At 35.4% G+C, this 24,633-nt stretch overlaps 8 non-coding genes across 8 annotated transcripts; all 8 read left to right on the forward strand.

The window, feature by feature from the left end:
- The first annotated feature begins 499 nt into the window (after window positions 1-499).
- TRNAP-UGG (transfer RNA proline (anticodon UGG)) lies at window positions 500-571 on the forward strand. The gene has a single exon. It is a non-coding gene; the product is annotated as a tRNA-Pro (tRNA).
- A 3,709-nt stretch (window positions 572-4,280) lies between these two features.
- TRNAP-UGG (transfer RNA proline (anticodon UGG)) lies at window positions 4,281-4,352 on the forward strand. Its single transcript has one exon. It is a non-coding gene; the product is annotated as a tRNA-Pro (tRNA).
- A 5,427-nt stretch (window positions 4,353-9,779) lies between these two features.
- Window positions 9,780-9,851, forward strand: TRNAP-UGG (transfer RNA proline (anticodon UGG)). The gene has a single exon. It is a non-coding gene; the product is annotated as a tRNA-Pro (tRNA).
- A 1,029-nt stretch (window positions 9,852-10,880) lies between these two features.
- Window positions 10,881-10,952, forward strand: TRNAP-UGG (transfer RNA proline (anticodon UGG)). Its single transcript has one exon. It is a non-coding gene; the product is annotated as a tRNA-Pro (tRNA).
- Window positions 10,953-13,080: 2,128 nt separating this feature from the next.
- TRNAQ-UUG (transfer RNA glutamine (anticodon UUG)) lies at window positions 13,081-13,152 on the forward strand. The gene has a single exon. It is a non-coding gene; the product is annotated as a tRNA-Gln (tRNA).
- A 5,582-nt stretch (window positions 13,153-18,734) lies between these two features.
- TRNAP-UGG (transfer RNA proline (anticodon UGG)) lies at window positions 18,735-18,806 on the forward strand. Its single transcript has one exon. It is a non-coding gene; the product is annotated as a tRNA-Pro (tRNA).
- A 1,028-nt stretch (window positions 18,807-19,834) lies between these two features.
- On the forward strand, window positions 19,835-19,906 carry TRNAP-UGG (transfer RNA proline (anticodon UGG)). The gene has a single exon. It is a non-coding gene; the product is annotated as a tRNA-Pro (tRNA).
- Window positions 19,907-22,033: 2,127 nt separating this feature from the next.
- On the forward strand, window positions 22,034-22,105 carry TRNAP-UGG (transfer RNA proline (anticodon UGG)). The gene has a single exon. It is a non-coding gene; the product is annotated as a tRNA-Pro (tRNA).
- Window positions 22,106-24,633: the final 2,528 nt, after the last annotated feature.

Here is a 24,633-nt window from a genome sequence, read left to right on the forward strand (position 1 = left end):
GTTACGTTCGGCTGTGGATTCAAGTTATGGAACCAGGCCATCCTCCCCAAACATTATTTTGCACAAGACTATTTATAATTAATTTCTCCTATGCACATCTTTACTTTATTTTCAACATGGTGATAGCATGCAGAATATGAGAAAGAAAGTTGAATCCTTCATGTGCTTTTCCAACATATATTTGAACCACAAATTTCTCCTAAACCAACAAAGCCCTCATAAACAATTAAGAAATGAATGGACATTTTAAGTCTTCCCCAGCAATTTGACCAGAAACAGACTCAACTTTGACAACTGTCAATATGATTTATCACCATCGTACATAAACCTCAACTGTTAATTTACCCATACAATGAAAATGATATTGGAAAAACAGATCCTATTGAGGAAATTTAAAATCCTCACTTCAAAACGAAAACTTTGTTTCTATTTTGAGAACACAAACGCTGTCTGGCGCGTTAGTCTGGTAATTTTTTTCCTAAAACCCAACTAATGTAATGGCTCGTTGGTCTAGGGGTATGATTCTCGCTTTGGGTGCGAGAGGTCCCGGGTTCAAATCCCGGACGAGCCCAAGCAATTGGTGTTTTTCTTTTGAAACACGTAGCTTCCAACTGTGTTTAATATAGTCAGCAAAAATCATTTGTAGCAAAACCCTTCAAGTGCTCCACAGAGAAGATGTTGGCATGCCACCATCAATATATATATTTCCTGGTGCTTCTGATATCACCTTTCAAAGCTAACATCTTATATTAATACAAGTTTAGCTTTTACTTAGAATTGTATGAGAGAAATCATAAAAAATGTGTTGTTTTCATTATCAACCATTTAAAATCAATGGTTTATCGTAAGTCATTAATGCAAGTCCTAACTGCTCAGATGACGCTTTTAAGACTGCAAAGTCTTTCTTAAGACTGCAAAATCTTTGTTAACAACAAACAAAGGGGAAAAAAATATATGTTTTGACATACGGAATTCTATTTTTATTCATACTTAGACATGTGCAAATATGTGTTGGAGAGGGTAGGTTTGAATCAAATTCCTTCCAGCACACGCCTGAATGTATCGATGAATAAAACTGTGAAGGTAAATTTAAGGCAGTCGTTACGTTCGGCTGTGGATTCAAGTTATGGAACCAGGCCAACCTCCCCAAACATTATTTTGCACAAGACTATTTATAATTAATTTCTCCTCTGCACATCTTTACTTTATTTTCAACATGGTGATAGCATGCAGAATATGAGAAAGAAAGTTGAATCCTTCATGTGCTTTTCCAACATATATTTGAACCACAAACTTCTCCTAAACCAACAAAGCCCTCATAAACAATTAAGAAATGAATGGACATTTTAAGTCTTCCCCAGCAATTTGACCAGAAACAGACTCAACTTTGACAACTGTCAATATGATTTATCACCATCGTACATAAACTTCAACTGTTAATTTACCCATACAATGAAAATGATATTGGAAAAACAGATCCTATTGAGGAAATTTAAAATCCTCACTTCAAAACGAAAACTTTGTTTCTATTTTGAGAACACAAACGCTGTCTGGCGCGTTAGTCTGGCAATTTTTTTCCTAAAACCCAACTAATGTAATGGCTTGTTGGTCTAGGGGTATGATTCTCGCTTTGGGTGCGAGAGGTCCCGGGTTCAAATCCCGGACGAGCCCAAGCAATTGGTGTTTTTCTTTTGAAACACGTAGCTTCCAACTGTGTTTAATATAGTCAGCAAAAATCATTTGTAGCAAAACCCTTCAAGTGCTCCACAGAGAAGATGTTGGCATGCCACCATCAATATATATATTTCCTGGTGCTTCTGATATCACCTTTCAAAGCTAACATCTTATATTAATACAAGTTTAGCTTTTACTTAGAATTGTATGAGAGAAATCATAAAAAATGTGTTGTTTTCATTATCAACCATTTAAAATCAATGGTTTATCGTAAGTCATTAATGCAAGTCCTAACTGCTCAGATGACGCTTTTAAGACTGCAAAGTCTTTCTTAAGACTGCAAAATCTTTGTTAACAACAAACAAAGGGGAAAAAAATATATGTTTTGACATACGGAATTCTATTTTTATTCATACTTAGACATGTGCAAATATGTGTTGGAGAGGGTAGGTTTGAATCAAATTCCTTCCAGTACACGCCTGAATGTATCGATGAATAAAACTGAAAGGTAAATTTAAGGCAGTCGTTACGTTCGGCTGTGGATTCAAGTTATGGAACCAGGCCATCCTCCCCAAACATTATTTTGCACAAGACTATTTATAATTAATTTCTCCTATGCACATCTTTACTTTATTTTCAACATGGTGATAGCATGCAGAATATGAGAAAGAAAGTTGAATCCTTCATGTGCTTTTCCAACATATATTTGAACCACAAACTTCTCCTAAACCAACAAAGCCCTCATAAACAATTAAGAAATGAATGGACATTTTAAGTCTTCCCCAGCAATTTGACCAGAAACAGACTCAACTTTGACAACTGTCAATATGATTTATCACCATCGTACATAAACCTCAACTGTTAATTTACCCATACAATGAAAATGATATTGGAAAAACAGATCCTATTGAGGAAATTTAAAATCCTCACTTCAAAACGAAAACTTTGTTTCTATTTTGAGAACACAAACGCTGTCTGGTGCGTTAGTCTGGCAATTTTTTTCCTAAAACCCAACTAATGTAATGGCTCGTTGGTCTAGGGGTATGATTCTCGCTTTGGGTGCGAGAGGTCCCGGGTTCAAATCCTGGACGAGCCCAAGCAATTGGTGTTTTTCTTTTGAAACACGTAGCTTCCAACTGTGTTTAATATAGTCAGCAAAAATCATTTGTAGCAAAACCCTTCAAGTGCTCCACAGAGAAGATGTTGGCATGCCACCATCAATATATATATTTCCTGGTGCTTCTGATATCACCTTTCAAAGCTAACATCTTATATTAATACAAGTTTAGCTTTTACTTAGAATTGTATGAGAGAAATGATAAAAAATGTGTTGTTTTCATTATCAACCATTTAAAATCAATGGTTTATCGTAAGTCATTAATGCAAGTCCTAACTGCTCAGATGACGCTTTTAAGAATGCAAAGTCTTTCTTAAGACTGCAAAATCTTTGTTAACAACAAACAAAGGGGAAAAAAATATATGTTTTGACATACGGAATTCTATTTTTATTCATACTTAGACATGTGCAAATATGTGTTGGAGAGGGTAGGTTTGAATCAAATTCCTTCCAGTACACGCCTGAATGTATCGATGAATAAAACTGTGAAGGTAAATTTAAGGCAGTCGTTACGTTCGGCTGTGGATTCAAGTTATGGAACCAGGCCAACCTCCCCAAACATTATTTTGCACAAGACTATTTATAATTAATTTCTCCTCTGCACATCTTTACTTTATTTTCAACATGGTGATAGCATGCAGAATATGAGAAAGAAAGTTGAATCCTTCATGTGCTTTTCCAACATATATTTGAACCACAAATTTCTCCTAAACCAACAAAGCCCTCATAAACAATTAAGAAATGAATGGACATTTTAAGTCTTCCCCAGCAATTTGACCAGAAACAGACTCAACTTTGACAACTGTCAATATGATTTATCACCATCGTACATAAACCTCAACTGTTAATTTACCCATACAATGAAAATGATATTGGAAAAACAGATCCTATTGAGGAAATTTAAAATCCTCACTTCAAAACGAAAACTTTGTTTCTATTTTGAGAACACAAACGCTGTCTGGCGCGTTAGTCTGGTAATTTTTTTCCTAAAACCCAACTAACGTAATGGCTTGTTGGTCTAGGGGTATGATTCTCGCTTTGGGTGCGAGAGGTCCCGGGTTCAAATCCCGGACGAGCCCAAGCAATTGGTGTTTTTCTTTTGAAACACGTAGCTTCCAACTGTGTTTAATATAGTCAGCAAAAATCATTTGTAGCAAAACCCTTCAAGTGCTCCACAGAGAAGATGTTGGCATGCCACCATCAATATATATATTTCCTGGTGCTTCTGATATCACCTTTCAAAGCTAACATCTTATATTAATACAAGTTTAGCTTTTACTTAGAATTGTATGAGAGAAATCATAAAAAATGTGTTGTTTTCATTATCAACCATTTAAAATCAATGGTTTATCGTAAGTCATTAATGCAAGTCCTAACTGCTCAGATGACGCTTTTAAGACTGCAAAGTCTTTCTTAAGACTGCAAAATCTTTGTTAACAACAAACAAAGGGGAAAGGGGATTTTTTTCCTAAAACCCAACTAATGTAATGGCTCGTTGGTCTAGGGGTATGATTCTCGCTTTGGGTGCGAGAGGTCCCGGGTTCAAATCCCGGACGAGCCCAAGCAATTGGTGTTTTTCTTTTGAAACACGTAGCTTCCAACTGTGTTTAATATAGTCAGCAAAAATCATTTGTAGCAAAACCCTTCAAGTGCTCCACAGAGAAGATGTTGGCATGCCACCATCAATATATATATTTCCTGGTGCTTCTGATATCACCTTTCAAAGCTAACATCTTATATTAATACAAGTTTAGCTTTTACTTAGAATTGTATGAGAGAAATCATAAAAAATGTGTTGTTTTCATTATCAACCATTTAAAATCAATGGTTTATCGTAAGTCATTAATGCAAGTCCTAACTGCTCAGATGACGCTTTTAAGACTGCAAAGTCTTTCTTAAGACTGCAAAATCTTTGTTAACAACAAACAAAGGGGACAAAAATATATGTTTTGACATACGGAATTCTATTTTTATTCATACTTAGACATGTGCAAATATGTGTTGGAGAGGGTAGGTTTGAATCAAATTCCTTCCAGTACACGCCTGAATGTATCGATGAATAAAACTGTGAAGGTAAATTCAAGGCAGTCATTACGTTCGGCTGTGGATTCAAGTTATGGAACCAGGCCAACCTCCCCAAACATTATTTTGCACAAGACTATTTATAATTAATTTCTCCTCTGCACATCTTTACTTTATTTTCAACATGGTGATAGCATGCAGAATATGAGAAAGAAAGTTGAATCCTTCATGTGCTTTTCCAACATATATTTGAACCACAAATTTCTCCTAAACCAACAAAGCCCTCATAAACAATTAAGAAATGAATGGACATTTTAAGTCTTCCCCAGCAATTTGACCAGAAACAGACTCAACTTTGACAACTGTCAATATGATTTATCACCATCGTACATAAACCTCAACTGTTAATTTACCCATACAATGAAAATGATATTGGAAAAACAGATCCTATTGAGGAAATTTAAAATCCTCACTTCAAAACGAAAACTTTGTTTCTATTTTGAGAACACAAACGCTGTCTGGCGCGTTAGTCTGGCAATTTTTTTCCTAAAACCCAACTAATGTAATGGCTCGTTGGTCTAGGGGTATGATTCTCGCTTTGGGTGCGAGAGGTCCTGGGTTCAAATCCCGGACGAGCCCAAGCAATTGGTGTTTTTCTTTTGAAACACGTAGCTTCCAACTGTGTTTAATATAGTCAGCAAAAATCATTTGTAGCAAAACCCTTCAAGTGCTCCACAGAGAAGATGTTGGCATGCCACCATCAATATATATATTTCCTGGTGCTTCTGATATCACCTTTCAAAGCTAACATCTTATATTAATACAAGTTTAGCTTTTACTTAGAATTGTATGAGAGAAATGATAAAAAATGTGTTGTTTTTATTATCAACCATTTAAAATCAATGGTTTATCGTAAGTCATTAATGCAAGTCCTAACTGCTCAGATGACGCTTTTAAGAATGCAAAGTCTTTCTTAAGACTGCAAAATCTTTGTTAACAACAAACAAAGGGGAAAAAAATATATGTTTTGACATACGGAATTCTATTTTTATTCATACTTAGACATGTGCAAATATGTGTTGGAGAGGGTAGGTTTGAATCAAATTCCTTCCAGTACACGCCTGAATGTATCGATGAATAAAACTGTAAAGGTAAATTCAAGGCAGTCGTTACGTTCGGCTGTGGATTCAAGTTATGGAACCAGGCCAACCTCCCCAAACATTATTTTGCACAAGACTATTTATAATTAATTTCTCCTCTGCACATCTTTACTTTATTTTCAACATGGTGATAGCATGCAGAATATGAGAAAGAAAGTTAAATCCTTCATGTGCTTTTCCAACATATATTTGAACCACAAATTTCTCCTAAACCAACAAAGCCCTCATAAACAATTAAGAAATGAATGGACATTTTAAGTCTTCCCCAGCAATTTGACCAGAAACAGACTCAACTTTGACAACTGTCAATATGATTTTTCACCATCGTACATAAACCTCAACTGTTAATTTACCCATACAATGAAAATGATATTGGAAAAACAGATCCTATTGAGGAAATTTAAAATCCTCACTTCAAAACGAAAACTTTGTTTCTATTTTGAGAACACAAACGCTGTCTGGCGCGTTAGTCTGGCAATTTTTTTCCTAAAACCCAACTAATGTAATGGCTCGTTGGTCTAGGGGTATGATTCTCGCTTAGGGTGCGAGAAGTCCCGGGCTCAAATCCCGGACGAGCCCAAGCAGTTAGTGTTTTTCTTTTGAAACACGTAGCTTCCAACTGTGTTTAATATAGTCAGCAAAAATCATTTGTAGCAAAACCCTTCAAGTGCTCCACAGAGAAGATGTTGGCATGCCACCATCAATATATATATTTCCTGGTGCTTCTGATATCACCTTTCAAAGCTAACATCTTATATTAATACAAGTTTAGCTTTTACTTAGAATTGTATGAGAGAAATCATAAAAAATGTGTTGTTTTCATTATCAACCATTTAAAATCAATGGTTTATCATAAGTCATTAATGCCAGTCCTAACTGCTCAGATGACGCTTTTAAGACTGCAAAGTCTTTCTTAAGACTGCAAAATCTTTGTTAACAACAAACAAAGGGGAAAAAAATATATGTTTTGACATACGGAATTCTATTTTTATTCATACTTAGACATGTGCAAATATGTGTTGGAGAGGGTAGGTTTGAATCAAATTCCTTCCAGTACACGCCTGAATGTATCGATGAATAAAACTGTGAAGGTAAATTCAAGGCAGTCGTTACGTTCGGCTGTGGATTCAAGTTATGGAACCAGGCCAACCTCCCCAAACATTATTTTGCACAAGACTATTTATAATTAAGTTCTCCTCTGCACATCTTTACTTTATTTTCAACATGGTGATAGCATGCAGAATATGAGAAAGAAAGTTGAATCCTTCATGTGCTTTTCCAACATATATTTGAACCACAAATTTCTAATAAACCAACAAAGCCCTCATAAACAATTAAGAAATGAATGGACATTTTAAGTCTTCCCCAGCAATTTGACCAGAAACAGACTCAACTTTGACAACTGTCAATATGATTTATCACCATCGTACATAAACCTCAACTGTTAATTTACCCATACAATGAAAATGATATTGGAAAAACAGATCCTATTGAGGAAATTTAAAATCCTCACTTCAAAACGAAAATTTTGTTTCTATTTTGAGAACACAAACGCTGTCTGGCGTGTTAGTCTGGCAATTTTTTCCCTAAAACCCAACTAATGTAATGGCTCTTTGGTCTACGGGTATGATTCTCGCTTTGGGTGCGAGAGGTCCCGGGTTCAAATCCCGGACGAGCCCAAGCAATTGGTGTTTTTCTTTTGAAACACGTAGCTTCCAACTGTGTTTAATATAGTCAGCAAAAATCATTTGTAGCAAAACCCTTCAAGTGCTCCACAGAGAAGATGTTGGCATGCCACCATCAATATATATATTTCCTGGTGCTTCTGATATCACCTTTCAAAGCTAACATCTTATATTAATACAAGTTTAGCTTTTACTTAGAATTGTATGAGAGAAATCATAAAAAATGTGTTGTTTTCATTATCGACCATTTAAAATCAATGGTTTATCGTAAGTCATTAATGCAAGTCCTAACTGCTCAGATGACGCTTTTAAGAATGCAAAGTCTTTCTTAAGACTGCAAAATCTTTGTTAACAACAAACAAAGGGGAGAAAAATATATGTTTTGACATACGGAATTCTATTTTTATTCATACTTAGACATGTGCAAATATGTGTTGGAGAGGGTAGGTTTGAATCAAATTCCTTCCAGTACACGCCTGAATGTATCGATGAATAAAACTGTAAAGGTAAATTCAAGGCAGTCGTTACGTTCGGCTGTGGATTCAAGTTATGGAACCAGGCCAACCTCCCCAAACATTATTTTGCACAAGACTATTTATAATTAATTTCTCCTCTGCACATCTTTACTTTATTTTCAACATGGTGATAGCATGCAGAATATGAGAAAGAAAGTTAAATCCTTCATGTGCTTTTCCAACATATATTTGAACCACAAATTTCTCCTAAACCAACAAAGCCCTCATAAACAATTAAGAAATGAATGGACATTTTAAGTCTTCCCCAGCAATTTGACCAGAAACAGACTCAACTTTGACAACTGTCAATATGATTTATCACCATCGTACATAAACCTCAACTGTTAAATTACCCATACAATGAAAATGATATTGGAAAAACAGATCCTATTGAGGAAATTTAAAATCCTCACTTCAAAACGAAAACTTTGTTTCTATTTTGAGAACACAAACGCTGTCTGGCGCGTTAGTCTGGCAATTTTTTTCCTAAAACCCAACTAATGTAATGGCTCGTTGGTCTAGGGGTATGATTCTCGCTTAGGGTGCGAGAAGTCCCGGGCTCAAATCCCGGACGAGCCCAAGCAGTTAGTGTTTTTCTTTTGAAACACGTAGCTTCCAACTGTGTTTAATATAGTCAGCAAAAATCATTTGTAGCAAAACCCTTCAAGTGCTCCACAGAGAAGATGTTGGCATGCCACCATCAATATATATATTTCCTGGTGCTTCTGATATCACCTTTCAAAGCTAACATCTTATATTAATACAAGTTTAGCTTTTACTTAGAATTGTATGAGAGAAATCATAAAAAATGTGTTGTTTTCATTATCAACCATTTAAAATCAATGGTTTATCATAAGTCATTAATGCAAGTCCTAACTGCTCAGATGACGCTTTTAAGAATGCAAAGTCTTTCTTAAGACTGCAAAATCTTTGTTAACAACAAACAAAGGGGAAAAAATATATGTTTTGACATACGGAATTCTATTTTTATTCATACTTAGACATGTGCAAATATGTGTTGGAGAGGGTAGGTTTGAATCAAATTCCTTCCAGTACACGCCTGAATGTATCGATGAATAAAACTGTGAAGGTAAATTCAAGGCAGTCGTTACGTTCGGCTGTGGATTCAAGTTATGGAACCAGGCCAACCTCCCCAAACATTATTTTGCACAAGACTATTTATAATTAATTTCTCCTCTGCACATCTTTACTTTATTTTCAACATGGTGATAGCATGCAGAATATGAGAAAGAAAGTTAAATCCTTCATGTGCTTTTCCAACATATATTTGAACCACAAATTTCTCCTAAACCAACAAAGCCCTCATAAACAATTAAGAAATGAATGGACATTTTAAGTCTTCCCCAGCAATTTGACCAGAAACAGACTCAACTTTGACAACTGTCAATATGATTTATCACCATCGTACATAAACCTCAACTGTTAATTCACCCATACAATGAAAATGATATTGGAAAAACAGATCCTATTGAGGAAATTTAAAATCCTCACTTCAAAACGAAAACTTTGTTTCTATTTTGAGAACACAAACGCTGTCTGGCGCGTTAGTCTGGCAATTTTTTTCCTAAAACCCAACTAATGTAATGGCTCGTTGGTCTAGGGGTATGATTCTCGCTTTGGGTGCGAGAGGTCCCGGGTTCAAATCCCGGACGAGCCCAAGCAATTGGTGTTTTTCTTTTGAAACACGTAGCTTCCAACTGTGTTTAATATAGTCAGCAAAAATCATTTGTAGCAAAACCCTTCAAGTGCTCCACAGAGAAGATGTTGGCATGCCACCATCAATATATATATATTTCCTGGTGCTTCTGATATCACCTTTCAAAGCTAACATCTTATATTAATACAAGTTTAGCTTTTACTTAGAATTGTATGAGAGAAATCATAAAAAATGTGTTGTTTTCATTATCAACCATTTAAAATCAATGGTTTATCGTAAGTCATTAATGCAAGTCCTAACTGCTCAGATGACGCTTTTAAGACTGCAAAGTCTTTCTTAAGACTTCAAAATCTTTGTTAACAACAAACAAAGGGGAAAAAATATATGTTTTGACATACGGAATTCTATTTTTATTCATACTTAGACATGTGCAAATATGTGTTGGAGAGGGTAGGTTTGAATCAAATTCCTTCCAGTACACGCCTGAATGTATCGATGAATAAAACTGTAAAGGTAAATTCAAGGCAGTCGTTACGTTCGGCTGTGGATTCAAGTTATGGAACCAGGCCAACCTCCCCAAACATTATTTTGCACAAGACTATTTATAATTAATTTCTCCTCTGCACATCTTTACTTTATTTTCAACATGGTGATAGCATGCAGAATATGAGAAAGAAAGTTGAATCCTTCATGTGCTTTTCCAACATATATTTGAACCACAAATTTCTCCTAAACCAACAAAGCCCTCATAAACAATTAAGAAATGAATGGACATTTTAAGTCTTCCCCAGCAATTTGACCAGAAACAGACTCAACTTTGACAACTGTCAATATGATTTATCACCATCGTACATAAACCTCAACTGTTAATTTACCCATACAATGAAAATGATATTGGAAAAACAGATCCTATTGAGGAAATTTAAAATCCTCACTTCAAAACGAAAACTTTGTTTCTATTTTGAGAACACAAACGCTGTCTGGCGCGTTAGTCTGGCAATTTTTTTCCTAAAACCCAACTAATGTAATGGCTCGTTGGTCTAGGGGTATGATTCTCGCTTTGGGTGCGAGAGGTCCCGGGTTCAAATCCCGGACGAGCCCAAGCAATTGGTGTTTTTCTTTTGAAACACGTAGCTTCCAACTGTGTTTAATATAGTCAGCAAAAATCATTTGTAGCAAAACCCTTCAAGTGCTCCACAGAGAAGATGTTGGCATGCCACCATCAATATATATATTTCCTGGTGCTTCTGATATCACCTTTCAAAGCTAACATCTTATATTAATACAAGTTTAGCTTTTACTTAGAATTGTATGAGAGAAATCATAAAAAATGTGTTGTTTTCATTATCAACCATTTAAAATCAATGGTTTATCGTAAGTCATTAATGCAAGTCCTAACTGCTCAGATGACGCTTTTAAGACTGCAAAGTCTTTCTTAAGACTGCAAAATCTTTGTTAACAACAAACAAAGGGGAGAAAAATATATGTTTTGACATACGGAATTCTATTTTTATTCATACTTAGACATGTGCAAATATGTGTTGGAGAGGGTAGGTTTGAATCAAATTCCTTCCAGTACACGCCTGAATGTATCGATGAATAAAACTGTAAAGGTAAATTCAAGGCAGTCGTTACGTTCGGCTGTGGATTCAAGTTATGGAACCAGGCCAACCTCCCCAAACATTATTTTGCACAAGACTATTTATAATTAATTTCTCCTATGCACATCTTTACTTTATTTTCAACATGGTGATAGCATGCAGAATATGAGAAAGAAAGTTGAATCCTTCATGTGCTTTTCCAACATATATTTGAACCACAAATTTCTCCTAAACCAACAAAGCCCTCATAAACAATTAAGAAATGAATGGACATTTTAAGTCTTCCCCAGCAATTTGACCAGAAACAGACTCAACTTTGACAACTGTCAATATGATTTATCACCATCGTACATAAACCTCAACTGTTAATTTACCCATACAATGAAAATGATATTGGAAAAACAGATCCTATTGAGGAAATTTAAAATCCTCACTTCAAAACGAAAACTTTGTTTCTATTTTGAGAACACAAACGCTGTCTGGCCCGTTAGTCTGGCAATTTTTTTCCTAAAACCCAACTAATGTAATGGCTCGTTGGTCTAGGGGTATGATTCTCGCTTTGGGTGCGAGAGGTCCCGGGTTCAAATTCCGGACGAGCCCAAGCAATTGGTGTTTTTCTTTTGAAACACGTAGCTTCCAACTGTGTTTAATATAGTCAGCAAAAATCATTTGTAGCAAAACCCTTCAAGTGCTCCACAGAGAAGATGTTGGCATGCCACCATCAATATATATATTTCCTGGTGCTTCTGATATCACCTTTCAAAGCTAACATCTTATATTAATACAAGTTTAGCTTTTACTTAGAATTGTATGAGAGAAATCATAAAAAATGTGTTGTTTTCATTATCAACCATTTAAAATCAATGGTTTATCGTAAGTCATTAATGCAAGTCCTAACTGCTCAGATGACGCTTTTAAGACTGCAAAGTCTTTCTTAAGACTGCAAAATCTTTGTTAACAACAAACAAAGGGGAAAAAAATATATGTTTTGACATACGGAATTCTATTTTTATTCATACTAAGACATGTGCAAATATGTGTTGGAGAGGGTAGGTTTGAATCAAATTCCTTCCAGTACACGCCTGAATGTATCGATGAATAAAACTGTGAAGGTAAATTCAAGGCAGTCGTTACGTTCGGCTGTGGATTCAAGTTATGGAACCAGGCCAACCTCCCCAAACATTATTTTGCACAAGACTATTTATAATTAATTTCTCCTCTGCACATCTTTACTTTATTTTCAACATGGTGATAGCATGCAGAATATGAGAAAGAAAGTTGAATCCTTCATGTGCTTTTCCAACATATATTTGAACCACAAATTTCTAATAAACCAACAAAGCCCTCATAAACAATTAAGAAATGAATGGACATTTTAAGTCTTCCCCAGCAATTTGACCAGAAACAGACTCAACTTTGACAACTGTCAATATGATTTATCACCATCGTACATAAACCTCAACTGTTAAATTACCCATACAATGAAAATGATATTGGAAAAACAGATCCTATTGAGGAATTTTAAAATCCTCACTTCAAAACGAAAACTTTGTTTCTATTTTGAGAACACAAACGCTGTCTGGCGCGTTAGTCTGGCAATTTTTTTCCTAAAACCCAACTAATGTAATGGCTCGTTGGTCTAGGGGTATGATTCTCGCTTTTGGTGCGAGAGGTCCTGGGTTCAAATCCCGGACGAGCCCAAGCAATTGGTGTTTTTCTTTTGAAACACGTAGCTTCCAACTGTGTTTAATATAGTCAGCAAAAATAATTTGTAGCAAAACCCTTCAAGTGCTCCACAGAGAAGATGTTGGCATGCCACCATCAATATATATATTTCCTGGTGCTTCTGATATCACCTTTCAAAGCTAACATCTTATATTAATACAAGTTTAGCTTTTACTTAGAATTGTATGAGAGAAATCATAAAAAATGTGTTGTTTTCATTATCAACCATTTAAAATCAATGGTTTATCGTAAGTCATTAATGCAAGTCCTAACTGCTCAGATGACGCTTTTAAGACTGCAAAGTCTTTCTTAAGACTTCAAAATCAAAATCTTTGTTAACAACAAACAAAGGGGAAAAAATATATGTTTTGACATACGGAATTCTATTTTTATTCATACTTAGACATGTGCAAATATGTGTTGGAGAGGGTAGGTTTGAATCAAATTCCTTCCAGTACACGCCTGAATGTATCGATGAATAAAACTGTAAAGGTAAATTCAAGGCAGTCGTTACGTTCGGCTGTGGATTCAAGTTATGGAACCAGGCCAACCTCCCCAAACATTATTTTGCACAAGACTATTTATAATTAATTTCTCCTCTGCACATCTTTACTTTATTTTCAACATGGTGATAGCATGCAGAATATGAGAAAGAAAGTTGAATCCTTCATGTGCTTTTCCAACATATATTTGAACCACAAATTTCTCCTAAACCAACAAAGCCCTCATAAACAATTAAGAAATGAATGGACATTTTAAGTCTTCCCCAGCAATTTGACCAGAAACAGACTCAACTTTGACAACTGTCAATATGATTTATCACCATCGTACATAAACCTCAACTGTTAATTTACCCATACAATGAAAATGATATTGGAAAAACAGATCCTATTGAGGAAATTTAAAATCCTCACTTCAAAACGAAAACTTTGTTTCTATTTTGAGAACACAAACGCTGTCTGGCGCGTTAGTCTGGCAATTTTTTTCCTAAAACCCAACTAATGTAATGGCTCGTTGGTCTAGGGCAGGGGTAGGCAACCTTCGGCTCTACAGATGTTGTGGACTACATCTCCCTTGATGCTTTGCCAGCAATATGGCTGTAAAAGCATTATGGGAGATGTAGTCCAAAACATCTGTAGAGCCGAAGGTTGCCTACCCCTGGTCTAGGGGTATGATTCTCGCTTTGGGTGCGAGAGGTCCCGGGTTCAAATCCCGGACGAGCCCAAGCAATTGGTGTTTTTCTTTTGAAACACGTAGCTTCCAACTGTGTTTAATATAGTCAGCAAAAATCATTTGTAGCAAAACCCTTCAAGTGCTCCACAGAGAAGATGTTGGCATGCCACCATCAATATATATATTTCCTGGTGCTTCTGATATCACCTTTCAAAGCTAACATCTTATATTAATACAAGTTTAGCTTTTACTTAGAATTGTATGAGAGAAATCATAAAAAATGTGTTGTTTTCATTATCAACCATTTAAAATCAATGGTTTATCGTAAGTCATTAATGCAAGTCCTAACTGCTCAGATGACGCTTTTAAGACTGCAAAGTCTTTCTTAAGACTGCAAAATCTTTGTTAACAACAAACAAAGGGGAGAAAAATATATGTTTTGACATACGGAATTCTATTTTTATTCATACTTAGACATGTGCAAATATGTGTTGGAGAGGGTAGGTTTGAATCAAATTCCTTCCAGTACATGCCTGAATGTATCGATGAATAAAACTGTGAAGGTAAATTCAAGGCAGTCGTTACGTTCGGCTGTGGATTCAAGTTATGGAACCAGGCCAACCTCCCCAAACATTATTTTGCACAAGACTATTTATAATTAATTTCTCCTATGCACATCTTTACTTTATTTTCAACATGGTGATAGCATGCAGAATATGAGAAAGAAAGTTGAATCCTTCATGTGCTTTTCCAACATATATTTGAACCACAAATTTCTCCTAAACCAACAAAGCCCTCATAAACAATTAAGAAATGAATGGACATTTTAAGTCTTCCCCAGCAATTTGACCAGAAACAGACTCAACTTTGACAACTGTCAATATGATTTATCACCATCGTACATAAACCTCAACTGTTAATTTACCCATACAATGAAAATGATATTGGAAAAACAGATCCTATTGAGGAAATTTAAAATCCTCACTTCAAAACGAAAACTTTGTTTCTATTTTGAGAACACAAACGCTGTCTGGCGCGTTAGTCTGGCAATTTTTTTCCTAAAACCCAACTAATGTAATGGCTCGTTGGTCTAGGGGTATGATTCTCGCTTTGGGTGCGAGAGGTCCCGGGTTCAAATTCCGGACGAGCCCAAGCAATTGGTGTTTTTCTTTTGAAACACGTAGCTTCCAACTGTGTTTAATATAGTCAGCAAAAATCATTTGTAGCAAAACCCTTCAAGTGCTCCACAGAGAAGATGTTGGCATGCCACCATCAATATATATATTTCCTGGTGCTTCTGATATCACCTTTCAAAGCTAACATCTTATATTAATACAAGTTTAGCTTTTACTTAGAATTGTATGAGAGAAATCATAAAAAATGTGTTGTTTTCATTATCAACCATTTAAAATCAATGGTTTATCGTAAGTCATTAATGCAAGTCCTAACTGCTCAGATGACGCTTTTAAGACTGCAAAGTCTTTCTTAAGACTGCAAAATCTTTGTTAACAACAAACAAAGGGGAGAAAAATATATGTTTTGACATACGGAATTCTATTTTTATTCATACTTAGACATGTGCAAATATGTGTTGGAGAGGGTAGGTTTGAATCAAATTCCTTCCAGTACATGCCTGAATGTATCGATGAATAAAACTGTGAAGGTAAATTCAAGGCAGTCGTTACGTTCGGCTGTGGATTCAAGTTATGGAACCAGGCCAACCTCCCCAAACATTATTTTGCACAAGACTATTTATAATTAATTTCTCCTATGCACATCTTTACTTTATTTTCAACATGGTGATAGCATGCAGAATATGAGAAAGAAAGTTGAATCCTTCATGTGCTTTTCCAACATATATTTGAACCACAAATTTCTCCTAAACCAACAAAGCCCTCATAAACAATTAAGAAATGAATGGACATTTTAAGTCTTCCCCAGCAATTTGACCAGAAACAGACTCAACTTTGACAACTGTCAATATGATTTATCACCATCGTACATAAACCTCAACTGTTAATTTACCCATACAATGAAAATGATATTGGAAAAACAGATCCTATTGAGGAAATTTAAAATCCTCACTTCAAAACGAAAACTTTGTTTCTATTTTGAGAACACAAACGCTGTCTGGCGCGTTAGTCTGGCAATTTTTTTCCTAAAACCCAACTAATGTAATGGCTCGTTGGTCTAGGGGTATGATTCTCGCTTTGGGTGCGAGAGGTCCCGGGTTCAAATTCCGGACGAGCCCAAGCAATTGGTGTTTTTCTTTTGAAACACGTAGCTTCCAACTGTGTTTAATATAGTCAGCAAAAATCATTTGTAGCAAAACCCTTCAAGTGCTCCACAGAGAAGATGTTGGCATGCCACCATCAATATATATATTTCCTGGTGCTTCTGATATCACCTTTCAAAGCTAACATCTTATATTAATACAAGTTTAGCTTTTACTTAGAATTGTATGAGAGAAATCATAAAAAATGTGTTGTTTTCATTATCAACCATTTAAAATCAATGGTTTATCGTAAGTCATTAATGCAAGTCCTAACTGCTCAGATGACGCTTTTAAGACTGCAAAGTCTTTCTTAAGACTGCAAAATCTTTGTTAACAACAAACAAAGGGGAAAAAAATATATGTTTTGACATACGGAATTCTATTTTTATTCATACTAAGACATGTGCAAATATGTGTTGGAGAGGGTAGGTTTGAATCAAATTCCTTCCAGTACACGCCTGAATGTATCGATGAATAAAACTGTGAAGGTAAATTCAAGGCAGTCGTTACGTTCGGCTGTGGATTCAAGTTATGGAACCAGGCCAACCTCCCCAAACATTATTTTGCACAAGACTATTTATAATTAATTTCTCCTCTGCACATCTTTACTTTATTTTCAACATGGTGATAGCATGCAGAATATGAGAAAGAAAGTTGAATCCTTCATGTGCTTTTCCAACATATATTTGAACCACAAATTTCTAATAAACCAACAAAGCCCTCATAAACAATTAAGAAATGAATGGACATTTTAAGTCTTCCCCAGCAATTTGACCAGAAACAGACTCAACTTTGACAACTGTCAATATGATTTATCACCATCGTACATAAACCTCAACTGTTAAATTACCCATACAATGAAAATGATATTGGAAAAACAGATCCTATTGAGGAATTTTAAAATCCTCACTTCAAAACGAAAACTTTGTTTCTATTTTGAGAACACAAACGCTGTCTGGCGCGTTAGTCTGGCAATTTTTTTCCTAAAACCCAACTAATGTAATGGCTCGTTGGTCTAGGGGTATGATTCTCGCTTTGGGTGCGAGAGGTCCTGGGTTCAAATCCCGGACGAGCCCAAGCAATTGGTGTTTTTCTTTTGAAACACGTAGCTTCCAACTGTGTTTAATATAGTCAGCAAAAATAATTTGTAGCAAAACCCTTCAAGTGCTCCACAGAGAAGATGTTGGCATGCCACCATCAATATATATATTTCCTGGTGCTTCTGATATCACCTTTCAAAGCTAACATCTTATATTAATACAAGTTTAGCTTTTACTTAGAATTGTATGAGAGAAATCATAAAAAATGTGTTGTTTTCATTATCAACCATTTAAAATCAATGGTTTATCGTAAGTCATTAATGCAAGTCCTAACTGCTCAGATGACGCTTTTAAGACTGCAAAGTCTTTCTTAAGACTTCAAAATCAAAATCTTTGTTAACAACAAACAAAGGGGAAAAAATATATGTTTTGACATACGGAATTCTATTTTTATTCATACTTAGACATGTGCAAATATGTGTTGGAGAGGGTAGGTTTGAATCAAATTCCTTCCAGTACACGCCTGAATGTATCGATGAATAAAACTGTAAAGGTAAATTCAAGGCAGTCGTTACGTTCGGCTGTGGATTCAAGTTATGGAACCAGGCCAACCTCCCCAAACATTATTTTGCACAAGACTATTTATAATTAATTTCTCCTCTGCACATCTTTACTTTATTTTCAACATGGTGATAGCATGCAGAATATGAGAAAGAAAGTTCAATCCTTCATGTGCTTTTCCAACATATATTTGAACCACAAATTTCTCCTAAACCAACAAAGCCCTCATAAACAATTAAGAAATGAATGGACATTTTAAGTCTTCCCCAGCAATTTGACCAGAAACAGACTCAACTTTGACAACTGTCAATATGATTTATCACCATCGTACATAAACCTCAACTGTTAATTTACCCATACAATGAAAATGATATTGGAAAAACAGATCCTATTGAGGAAATTTAAAATCCTCACTTCAAAACGAAAACTTTGTTTCTATTTTGAGAACACAAACGCTGTCTGGCGCGTTAGTCTGGCAATTTTTTTCCTAAAACCCAACTAATGTAATGGCTCGTTGGTCTAGGGGTATGATTCTCGCTTTGGGTGCGAGAGGTCCCGGGTTCAAATCCCGGACGAGCCCAAGCAATTGGTGTTTTTCTTTTGAAACACGTAGCTTCCAACTGTGTTTAATATAGTCAGCAAAAATCATTTGTAGCAAAACCCTTCAAGTGCTCCACAGAGAAGATGTTGGCATGCCACCATCAATATATATATTTCCTGGTGCTTCTGATATCACCTTTCAAAGCTAACATCTTATATTAATACAAGTTTAGCTTTTACTTAGAATTGTATGAGAGAAATCATAAAAAATGTGTTGTTTTCATTATCAACCATTTAAAATCAATGGTTTATCGTAAGTCATTAATGCAAGTCCTAACTGCTCAGATGACGCTTTTAAGACTGCAAAGTCTTTCTTAAGACTGCAAAATCTTTGTTAACAACAAACAAAGGGGAGAAAAATATATGTTTTGACATACGGAATTCTATTTTTATTCATACTTAGACATGTGCAAATATGTGTTGGAGAGGGTAGGTTTGAATCAAATTCCTTCCAGTACACGCCTGAATGTATCGATGAATAAAACTGTAAAGGTAAATTCAAGGCAGTCGTTACGTTCGGCTGTGGATTCAAGTTATGGAACCAGGCCAACCTCCCCAAACATTATTTTGCACAAGACTATTTATAATTAATTTCTCCTATGCACATCTTTACTTTATTTTCAACATGGTGATAGCATGCAGAATATGAGAAAGAAAGTTGAATCCTTCATGTGCTTTTCCAACATATATTTGAACCACAAATTTCTCCTAAACCAACAAAGCCCTCATAAACAATTAAGAAATGAATGGACATTTTAAGTCTTCCCCAGCAATTTGACCAGAAACAGACTCAACTTTGACAACTGTCAATATGATTTATCACCATCGTACATAAACCTCAACTGTTAATTTACCCATACAATGAAAATGATATTGGAAAAACAGATCCTATTGAGGAAATTTAAAATCCTCACTTCAAAACGAAAACTTTGTTTCTATTTTGAGAACACAAACGCTGTCTGGCGCGTTAGTCTGGCAATTTTTTTCCTAAAACCCAACTAATGTAATGGCTCGTTGGTCTAGGGGTATGATTCTCGCTTTGGGTGCGAGAGGTCCCGGGTTCAAATCCCGGACGAGCCCAAGCAATTGGTGTTTTTCTTTTGAAACACGTAGCTTCCAACTGTGTTTAATATAGTCAGCAAAAATCATTTGTAGCAAAACCCTTCAAGTGCTCCACAGAGAAGATGTTGGCATGCCACCATCAATATATATATTTCCTGGTGCTTCTGATATCACCTTTCAAAGCTAACATCTTATATTAATACAAGTTTAGCTTTTACTTAGAATTGTATGAGAGAAATCATAAAAAATGTGTTGTTTTCATTATCAACCATTTAAAATCAATGGTTTATCGTAAGTCATTAATGCAAGTCCTAACTGCTCAGATGACGCTTTTAAGACTGCAAAGTCTTTCTTAAGACTGCAAAATCTTTGTTAACAACAAACAAAGGGGAGAAAAATATATGTTTTGACATACGGAATTCTATTTTTATTCATACTTAGACATGTGCAAATATGTGTTGGAGAGGGTAGGTTTGAATCAAATTCCTTCCAGTACACGCCTGAATGTATCGATGAATAAAACTGTAAAGGTAAATTCAAGGCAGTCGTTACGTTCGGCTGTGGATTCAAGTTATGGAACCAGGCCAACCTCCCCAAACATTATTTTGCACAAGACTATTTATAATTAATTTCTCCTATGCACATCTTTACTTTATTTTCAACATGGTGATAGCATGCAGAATATGAGAAAGAAAGTTGAATCCTTCATGTGCTTTTCCAACATATATTTGAACCACAAATTTCTCCTAAACCAACAAAGCCCTCATAAACAATTAAGAAATGAATGGACATTTTAAGTCTTCCCCAGCAATTTGACCAGAAACAGACTCAACTTTGACAACTGTCAATATGATTTATCACCATCGTACATAAACCTCAACTGTTAATTTACCCATACAATGAAAATGATATTGGAAAAACAGATCCTATTGAGGAAATTTAAAATCCTCACTTCAAAACGAAAACTTTGTTTCTATTTTGAGAACACAAACGCTGTCTGGCGCGTTAGTCTGGTAATTTTTTTCCTAAAACCCAACTAATGTAATGGCTCGTTGGTCTAGGGGTATGATTCTCGCTTTGGGTGCGAGAGGTCCCGGGTTCAAATTCCGGACGAGCCCAAGCAATTGGTGTTTTTCTTTTGAAACACGTAGCTTCCAACTGTGTTTAATATAGTCAGCAAAAATCATTTGTAGCAAAACCCTTCAAGTGCTCCACAGAGAAGATGTTGGCATGCCACCATCAATATATATATTTCCTGGTGCTTCTGATATCACCTTTCAAAGCTAACATCTTATATTAATACAAGTTTAGCTTTTACTTAGAATTGTATGAGAGAAATCATAAAAAATGTGTTGTTTTCATTATCAACCATTTAAAATCAATGGTTTATCGTAAGTCATTAATGCAAGTCCTAACTGCTCAGATGACGCTTTTAAGACTGCAAAGTCTTTCTTAAGACTTCAAAATCTTTGTTAACAACAAACAAAGGGGAAAAAATATATGTTTTGACATACGGAATTCTATTTTTATTCATACTTAGACATGTGCAAATATGTGTTGGAGAGGGTAGGTTTGAATCAAATTCCTTCCAGTACACGCCTGAATGTATCGATGAATAAAACTGTAAAGGTAAATTCAAGGCAGTCGTTACGTTCGGCTGTGGATTCAAGTTATGGAACCAGGCCAACCTCCCCAAACATTATTTTGCACAAGACTATTTATAATTAATTTCTCCTCTGCACATCTTTACTTTATTTTCAACATGGTGATAGCATGCAGAATATGAGAAAGAAAGTTAAATCCTTCATGTGCTTTTCCAACATATATTTGAACCACAAATTTCTCCTAAACCAACAAAGCCCTCATAAACAATTAAGAAATGAATGGACATTTTAAGTCTTCCCCAGCAATTTGACCAGAAACAGACTCAACTTTGACAACTGTCAATATGATTTATCACCATCGTACATAAACCTCAACTGTTAATTTACCCATACAATGAAAATGATATTGGAAAAACAGATCCTATTGAGGAAATTTAAAATCCTCACTTCAAAACGAAAACTTTGTTTCTATTTTGAGAACACAAACGCTGTCTGGCGCGTTAGTCTGGCAATTTTTTTCCTAAAACCCAACTAATGTAATGGCTCGTTGGTCTAGGGGTATGATTCTCGCTTTGGGTGCGAGAGGTCCCGGGTTCAAATCCCGGACGAGCCCAAGCAATTGGTGTTTTTCTTTTGAAACACGTAGCTTCCAACTGTGTTTAATATAGTCAGCAAAAATCATTTGTAGCAAAACCCTTCAAGTGCTCCACAGAGAAGATGTTGGCATGCCACCATCAATATATATATTTCCTGGTGCTTCTGATATCACCTTTCAAAGCTAACATCTTATATTAATACAAGTTTAGCTTTTACTTAGAATTGTATGAGAGAAATCATAAAAAATGTGTTGTTTTCATTATCAACCATTTAAAATCAATGGTTTATCGTAAGTCATTAATGCAAGTCCTAACTGCTCAGATGACGCTTTTAAGACTGCAAAGTCTTTCTTAAGACTGCAAAATCTTTGTTAACAACAAACAAAGGGGAAAAAAATATATGTTTTGACATACGGAATTCTATTTTTATTCATACTTAGACATGTGCAAATATGTGTTGGAGAGGGTAGGTTTGAATCAAATTCCTTCCAGTACATGCCTGAATGTATCGATGAATAAAACTGTGAAGGTAAATTCAAGGCAGTCGTTACGTTCGGCTGTGGATTCAAGTTATGGAACCAGGCCAACCTCCCCAAACATTATTTTGCACAAGACTATTTATAATTAATTTCTCCATTGCACATCTTTACTTTATTTTCAACATGGTGATAGCATGCAGAATATGAGAAAGAAAGTTGAATCCTTCATGTGCTTTTCCAACATATATTTGAACCACAAATTTCTCCTAAACCAACAAAGCCCTCATAAACAATTAAGAAATGAATGGACATTTTAAGTCTTCCCCAGCAATTTGACCAGAAACAGACTCAACTTTGACAACTGTCAATATGATTTATCACCATCGTACATAAACCTCAACTGTTAATTTACCCATACAATGAAAATGATATTGGAAAAACAGATCCTATTGAGGAAATTTAAAATCCTCACTTCAAAACGAAAACTTTGTTTCTATTTTGAGAACACAAACGCTGTCTGGCGCGTTAGTCTGGTAATTTTTTTCCTAAAACCCAACTAATGTAATGGCTCGTTGGTCTAGGGGTATGATTCTCGCTTTGGGTGCGAGAGGTCCCGGGTTCAAATTCCGGACGAGCCCAAGCAATTGGTGTTTTTCTTTTGAAACACGTAGCTTCCAACTGTGTTTAATATAGTCAGCAAAAATCATTTGTAGCAAAACCCTTCAAGTGCTCCACAGAGAAGATGTTGGCATGCCACCATCAATATATATATTTCCTGGTGCTTCTGATATCACCTTTCAAAGCTAACATCTTATATTAATACAAGTTTAGCTTTTACTTAGAATTGTATGAGAGAAATCATAAAAAATGTGTTGTTTTCATTATCAACCATTTAAAATCAATGGTTTATCGTAAGTCATTAATGCAAGTCCTAACTGCTCAGATGACGCTTTTAAGACTGCAAAGTCTTTCTTAAGACTGCAAAATCTTTGTTAACAACAAACAAAGGGGAAAAAAAATATATGTTTTGACATACGGAATTCTATTTTTATTCATACTAAGACATGTGCAAATATGTGTTGGAGAGGGTAGGTTTGAATCAAATTCCTTCCAGTACACGCCTGAATGTATCGATGAATAAAACTGTGAAGGTAAATTCAAGGCAGTCGTTACGTTCGGCTGTGGATTCAAGTTATGGAACCAGGCCAACCTCCCCAAACATTATTTTGCACAAGACTATTTATAATTAATTTCTCCTCTGCACATCTTTACTTTATTTTCAACATGGTGATAGCATGCAGAATATGAGAAAGAAAGTTGAATCCTTCATGTGCTTTTCCAACATATATTTGAACCACAAATTTCTAATAAACCAACAAAGCCCTCATAAACAATTAAGAAATGAATGGACATTTTAAGTCTTCCCCAGCAATTTGACCAGAAACAGACTCAACTTTGACAACTGTCAATATGATTTATCACCATCGTACATAAACCTCAACTGTTAAATTACCCATACAATGAAAATGATATTGGAAAAACAGATCCTATTGAGGAATTTTAAAATCCTCACTTCAAAACGAAAACTTTGTTTCTATTTTGAGAACACAAACGCTGTCTGGCGCGTTAGTCTGGCAATTTTTTTCCTAAAACCCAACTAATGTAATGGCTCGTTGGTCTAGGGGTATGATTCTCGCTTTGGGTGCGAGAGGTCCTGGGTTCAAATCCCGGACGAGCCCAAGCAATTGGTGTTTTTCTTTTGAAACACGTAGCTTCCAACTGTGTTTAATATAGTCAGCAAAAATCATTTGTAGCAAAACCCTTCAAGTGCTCCACAGAGAAGATGTTGGCATGCCACCATCAATATATATATTTCCTGGTGCTTCTGATATCACCTTTCAAAGCTAACATCTTATATTAATACAAGTTTAGCTTTTACTTAGAATTGTATGAGAGAAATCATAAAAAATGTGTTGTTTTCATTATCAACCATTTAAAATCAATGGTTTATCGTAAGTCATTAATGCAAGTCCTAACTGCTCAGATGACGCTTTTAAGACTGCAAA

The sequence above is a fragment of the Pelobates fuscus genome, chromosome 6 (assembly GCF_036172605.1).
Source record: "Pelobates fuscus isolate aPelFus1 chromosome 6, aPelFus1.pri, whole genome shotgun sequence".
Lineage (NCBI taxonomy): Eukaryota > Metazoa > Chordata > Amphibia > Anura > Pelobatidae > Pelobates > Pelobates fuscus.